The sequence below is a fragment of the Balearica regulorum genome, chromosome 2 (genome assembly GCF_011004875.1).
Source record: "Balearica regulorum gibbericeps isolate bBalReg1 chromosome 2, bBalReg1.pri, whole genome shotgun sequence".
Taxonomy (NCBI): Eukaryota; Metazoa; Chordata; class Aves; order Gruiformes; family Gruidae; genus Balearica; species Balearica regulorum.
This window is the reverse complement of record NC_046185.1, coordinates 123667654-123674254: the sequence shown is the minus strand read 5'-3', so window position 1 is coordinate 123674254 and position 6601 is coordinate 123667654. Positions and strand designations below refer to the sequence as shown.

Here is a 6601-nt window from a genome sequence, read left to right as displayed (position 1 = left end):
GCTGTAGTTTAGCCCACATATCAGTACATAGAAATCACGATGAGACAGCAGTATTAACCTCCAGTGTTCCTTGTGCTGTTGTTAATTTGTTTTTGTTTTTCTGTTTAAGTAGTTTAATTTCAGCAAATATCTGGCAGGTGGCTGAAAAGGTCAGGGTGATGTTAGTCAGAGCCTGCTCGGGGCCCTGGGTAGAAAGCTGTGTTCACACGGCTGAGAGCCCGGCGCCTTGTGGGGGGACGGTCCCGGTGGCTGAGCCACCTCTGCTCTGGTCAGTGGGTGAGAAAGCAAAATGCAGTAGGCTTGGCTGGCTAGGAACAAGTAAAGGTGTCTGAAGACTGCTAATGAAATAACTGGATGACTGACTTGGTGGTTGGTTCAACCATGTAATACACAGGAAAACTTGGAGTGATGGAATCGGCATCTTACTGCTCTGTGTAGCAGAGGGGCAAAAAGGGCTGTGACAGTAAACTTGAGCGGCTCTGGGGAAGAAACAGGAAAAAGCATGGGAGGGGGATCGAGTGATCTGGCAGCAGGACATTGCTGCCTCGCGTGATAAAGGAATAGGCATATGAGCTTTCATTGATACTGCTCAGCTTTGCTTAAACTGAGCTCTTCCTTGAAAAGTTACCCCACGTTAGTGTTTCAAAGCTATATGAAAGCATTAGCAGAGAGTGATATCAGTGAACACATTCCTGAATAACCTTTGTGCTGGCAGGTGTTTGGTGCTGGAACTTTGAATATTGCAGAGAAATGGAGGATTGCCACATCACTATGTCCACCCTCTTCTAAGCATATGAGCAACCTGAACAGCAAAAGAGGAGTGTGTTGTTTGAGAGGCAAACATATATTCCCTACCAGTGCAGACAGAAATCTTTCTCTTGCAGGTAATTCTGTGTAATTCCCAGACTACAGCAGTATCTGATCCACCTCAGTTCTGAATCCTTACACTTCTGTTGGCGCTCTTTTACAGATGGGAGACTGAGGCACAGGAAGCCCACAATTTGCCTAAGTAGTATGGACCATCTGTAACTAAGCAGGAAATGAGCTGGGTCTCCAGAGCTCCAGAACAAGGCTGTCGTCATAGGGTCATCTATGTTCCCTGTGCCATGATGCTTCTCGTGAAATAAAATGCCTTCTTTGCTTCCCTGGGAATCTAATTCTGTGTACTGAATAAATAAAACTGTAAGAGCAGGAACAGGAATAATTTTCTTTCCCTTGTAAGAGTCTGCAAGCTAATTTATTCTGTGTTCGTATTTCCCTTTTCCCTATCTACCTTCCACATTTTATGCATTTTCTTCCATGTTTAAAACATGCTGTCTCTTTCACATGTCATTCTTTCTTAACAACATAATACTTGACATAATCTGCCCTCTGGATCCTTTCTGTGGTGTAATTATGTTATCTTTGTTGTTATTGATTTCTGTTGCTAGGGGATGAGGTCGTGCCACTTCTGGCCGGTTCTTCTTTGCAATTCAGCTGTATTCTTTTAACTCTTAAAGATTTTCCTCCTGAGAACACTGAATGCCAAGTTTTGAAGTCATACAAAAATGCCAGCAATCCCAGAGGATGATTTTTGTCTGAGGAAAGATTGCAAGATTTAATTATAAAATGGGAGAACAGATAGCAATTGGGACAGATTCTGATCTTAGCTGTTCCTTTTTGAGAGCAGAATTTGGCCAATGAACTTTGATTTATTTTTTTTCTTCAGCCCTGCTATGTTGTTGTTCAACAGTTTGAATGCTTTCAAGTCAAAATATTGTAGGATTTCTTTATCAGTAGCACACTTCCAATTGAATACTATTTTTTTTTTTTGAAAGGGGCATGTCCTTTTGAAATATACAAACTATTTTTGCTCTTCGCTGAGTTTCTGCTTTTTTATTGAATCTACATTCGATTTTCTCTGCAGAACAGAAATTTGGTTCCACAAAATGAAGGGACTGATGCAGAACTTTTAAGATTTGAATAACAGTTGAAACCAAAAGGAAGGGTGAAATAGCTGAGAGAGGCTTTTTAAAGCAGAATTGCTTCGCTTCTTTCAACATAAACTAGGATTTGGTTTTGTCTGGTTGGTTGGTTCGTTGGTTGTTTTTTTACAGGAACTTGAGACTGTTATGTGTTGTGCTCCTGGGTGAGATTTTCATATGCTCTTGGGGTAAAATCTATAGCTTCAGACTTCCTGATGAAACTCTCACAATCTTACTGCAGCATTGTAATAAGTAGTTTGAGTTCTGCCTGCCTCTCTGAGAGCCCCCGGTATCACTCAAGGATTATGGAAGTTGGCAGCTCAGCTACTGAGGCCCACAAACGGTCACTTGCTTATCTGTGAGGTGCCAGGTGGGAGCAGACAGGCCATGCCAGACCCTTGTTCTCCTGGTCTACTTCAGCCTGCTCTGGGCTTTGCAGCTAGCCAAGCTGCTGAGCCTCAGTTGATAGGCATTATGGTTGGAAAGGGCTGCCGTAACGTCACGGCAGACGCTGCAATGGTTCATCTGGTAGCTTCAGAAAAGAGCGAGATATAATAGCAGACTATTTAAAAGGGGTTTTAACGCATTGTTTTATTGTATCGTGACTATCGTTTGCTTTCCTTGCGTGAGGCTGTCAGACTCCACCCGGTATACAGTAATTTTAACACTTGAAATTCTGTAAATAACTACAACTAATTTGATGTGTGGCAGAAGGTGGAAGATCCTTTGTCAAATCTTTTTTTCTGTTTTCCCTTGAAATGTGGATGTTACAGAGGTATCTCTGGGAGAGATTCTCAGAATTATATTCCCTTGTACACAATAAATGTCCGACTTGTGGTGAATCTGGAATCAGACTCTGCAGTTATATTTAGGTCTCTGTGTTCCTGGCTTGAGCAGAGAGACATCTATCTCTTCTCCTTATCTAAGACCACTTTTCTTGTAAGAAATACCTTTGTGCTTTTTGTATTAGTATACCTTTCAGCCTGCTCTTCTCACTTTGGTAATGAATACGTAGGTGAAAACAGCAAATATATCTGATATCAAATTGCATACAGGCAAAGGGGAGTAGTCTCAGAAACTGATTTTTGAACTTTTAAACCCAAAGTGTTTGCACCAGATGCTTTTTCTTATTCCAACCTAGCATGAAGTATGTCCTAAGCTGAATGTACTTGTGCTAAGGCAAAATGCACTACTTACAGCTTGCATGGTTCTCAAATGAATCATAAGCTTTATTTCGTACAGCACAGAGTCCTGCTCTGCGCGTACATGCACACACATACAGACACTGCTTTCCTGTAAAGAGACACTGATTTCTGCATCAAGTCACAGTATGGCCCAGATTTGACAGCTGGGTAACCGTGATGTGGCTGGGTACAGAAAGGATAAGTGTGTGAACACTATCACCTCATTGCTGGCAATCCATAAACAGCAAGAAGCCAAATAGGCATACCTTTTTGCCTCTGCGAATTTTGCTGTTCCCAAAACCTTTCTGTCTACCTTATGCGGTGCAGACCTCATGGTCAATCAGCCAACCAATAAGGGAAGTCATATGTTCTAGATGTGTTCCTTTTCCAGGTATATTATATGCTACATGTGGTAGAAGCAAACTGTTACTGAGAAAATGATTCATGGAGCCATCTCCCAAGAGGACAGCAGAAAAGAATTGGTGGGCAATTTTTATGTAAGCAAAAAGATGATGATGTTAAATACTCGTGAGGGGAGCAGAGGAAAGCAGAAGTGTCTGCAGAGGGCTCTGCCTTTTTCAGATACACACAGTTGCATAGTAAATAGCATTTTTCAAAAACCTCATAAGGCTCAAGCCTCACTGTCTGTTAGAGGCTCCCTGTGGTAATGCCAGCCATCCTTTACTAGCCCTGTAGGAACAACATCTTTAGTTACAGCTATCAGAGACAGGCTCTTCTCTGCCCCCTCCTTCTCCCGCTGGCAGAGTTCCCAGATTGGACCCATTTGGCTGACAACTTGCTCACCTGCATCAGCCGATGGTGCGCAAAGGTATCCCAGAGCACTTGGCTCTGATCCTTCTCAAGGTGAGAACAGCTCCGTGACAGACACACTCAGCACGCAAAGTCTCTCAGCACCGGGGGGTGCGGGTGTGAGATTCCCCTTCACAGCAAGTGGAGTTCGCACACCAGTTCCTGACACAGCCTGCAATGAGGATGCGCTCCAGCTGCCTGATTAGCACTGGAGCCAGCCAAATCACTGAGTACCTACCTCAGCACTTTCTGTTCCTTATGAGTTTAATTCTAAGTAACTGAACATTTTTCCCTACATTTAATATAATAAATAAATTATGCTAACACGTGATGTGCATGGGAGAAAATGGGGTGAAGCAGAACTGTTTGCATATTTGTACAAAGCTGATTTAATCTGCTTAAGTTGCTTTCTTGTTTAGAAAGATCTTGTTTGTTTCAGATCAACATGACAGTATAAATATAAATCTGCTCGCTGATGCTATAATTTGAGTCTTTAATCAAGCCCTTTGAAGCAGAACTTACACCCTGAGCACTCTTGGTTGTATATCTGTTACCTCTTACAGCTTAATTTACACTCATAGTTTATACAGCAATAAGGAAGTTTTAAAATATGAATTCTACATCCTCAGGTAATCCACTAAAAACACTTATTTACAATGAGAGCAACACAGAAGAGGATTACTAAAAGCTTTCCATTCCCAACTACTGCTGCAGGCAGCAAAACAATGGAATTAAATTTGGCTTTATGTGCAGTCTAATCAGTTGATTCCAGGATTACTGACTCTCCCTGGCTCCTATGGCTATGAATACATAAAACTGGTTTGCATTTGTAATCCTGCCATTGAATTAGCTCAAAGCATGCTTGATGAGGTGGGAAGAAAAGGACTGGAAGGGAAGGAATTAGGAGTCAAGGGAAGGATGTTGGACAACTAAGGTTGATTTGGATTGCTATGATTCCATTGGAGTCACTAAGACTGCCTGGGTGATGACTTAATACAAAATTTGACCATAACATTTGAATCCAAGAAAAATGCTCTCAGTCCTGTGGAGACTAAGCAGGGTCACGTATTGGTTATTTTTTTGAGCATATTCATTCTCTTTTTGATGGCTTCTTTGGGGGGAAATTTTGGCGTGATATTATGTGTTAGTAGAACCAGCCTGCTTTGGACAGGTTCCATACCTGTAGGTAAAAGCAGTCATTTGTTTTATTGTAATCTCATAGCTTGCATGGTGTACAATAGTTTCAATGAAAACTTTGCAAACCCAGTCTTGGACTTCACTGAATCAGGCAAAGAATTCATTAAAGTAGGTGGTATAGGCATTTGGATTACATCCTTGGGCAATTGCTTTGCAGAATATATCGACAATCTGATTTGGAACCCTGTGGTGTGCTCAGCATTGTAGAGGAGATGTATGTATATACAGCCTTGTGATTCTGAAGAGAGGGGAATCTGTCAAAACTGTAAATGGTTTTATTTTAACTTTCTCAGTCACCTGGCTGCAACTGCCCAGCCCCACTCTTGTTCCCATTTTGGTGGGGTTTCATCAGTTCTGTTGTAGAATCTTGGTTCTGTGAGAAGTACTGAAGTCCTCCTGCCCGAGCTGGCAATGGGAAGCGCTCAAGGGTACAGTTTACTTTTTTTTCCTCTGTGCTCTTTTGATCACATGGGATTACACGGAAGGCATTGACCTAATCATCAAAGACCCAGTCTTCAAGCCCCTCCTTAATTTCTGCTTAGTACTTACTCAGGCAAGGATCCAGTTGACTTCCTTGAGTTCAGCCTCAGCAAAAAAACAAATTAAGGACTTGGCCTCAGGTCTGATGTCATACTCCATTTCCTTTTACTTTAACTCTTTGTTTTACCAGGTAGTGAAACTGCACTAGAGAAGGTAGAGGGGGCTTGTTTTGATCATGGATTCTTCAAGTTTCCGAGCATTCCTTCTTTTTCCCCCCACAACACAAAGTAGATGTGGGGACTTGAGAGAGCTGTGAGAAAATTCCAGCAGTGCCACTAGCATGCAAGAACCAGGTGGGGAAAATGGTATTAGCTTCTCTAAATACACAGAATATGAGCAGTTATTTGAACCGCTGTTTTCTCATAAAGACTCTGCAGCCCTCTTTAGAGCTCTTTATCTTACCTGCTGCAGGTCATGATGACATTTCCTGACTCAAAGAGGACCCCAAAATGCCACAGGATAAATGCTGTTTCCTGCCCTGGCACACCCAATGCTGCCTGCCATGCCCCAAAGGGCAAGCAGACTTTGTCTCGCTGTTCTTTGTGAGTGTGTATATGTGTATACACACACACACATATATATATATGTTTTTTGCAGCGGACAAGAGAACAGTTCTTTATCACTGTTGATTCAGTTTATTCCCCATTTGAGAATGAAATTGTAATCCAAATAAATGAACAATGGGGAGTGCCAATTCCATTTTCCCCCACTCTCCATTGTCAGGGAGACTTAGCTGACTCCAAGCTCTCCATTTTGAGGTCAGAGGCTTAGGCAAGAGCAAAGCCTCCCTCAGGCTATGCTCCATTCTTGCATATTTAGGCTCCAAAGAACATGATGGAAAAAAACTTAGCCTTCTAGATCTCCTACTCCCAACTGCTTCATGAGAGCTCTGAAAGGGCCTTGCCC

At 42.2% G+C, this 6601-nt stretch overlaps 1 long non-coding RNA gene across 1 annotated transcript; it reads left to right on the top strand.

The window, feature by feature from the left end:
- The first annotated feature begins 217 nt into the window (after positions 1-217).
- On the top strand, positions 218-1163 carry LOC142600780 (uncharacterized). The gene is made up of 3 exons (XR_012834339.1): positions 218-268; positions 716-884; positions 971-1163. It is a non-coding gene; the product is annotated as an uncharacterized LOC142600780 (long non-coding RNA).
- The last annotated feature ends 5438 nt before the right edge of the window (positions 1164-6601 follow it).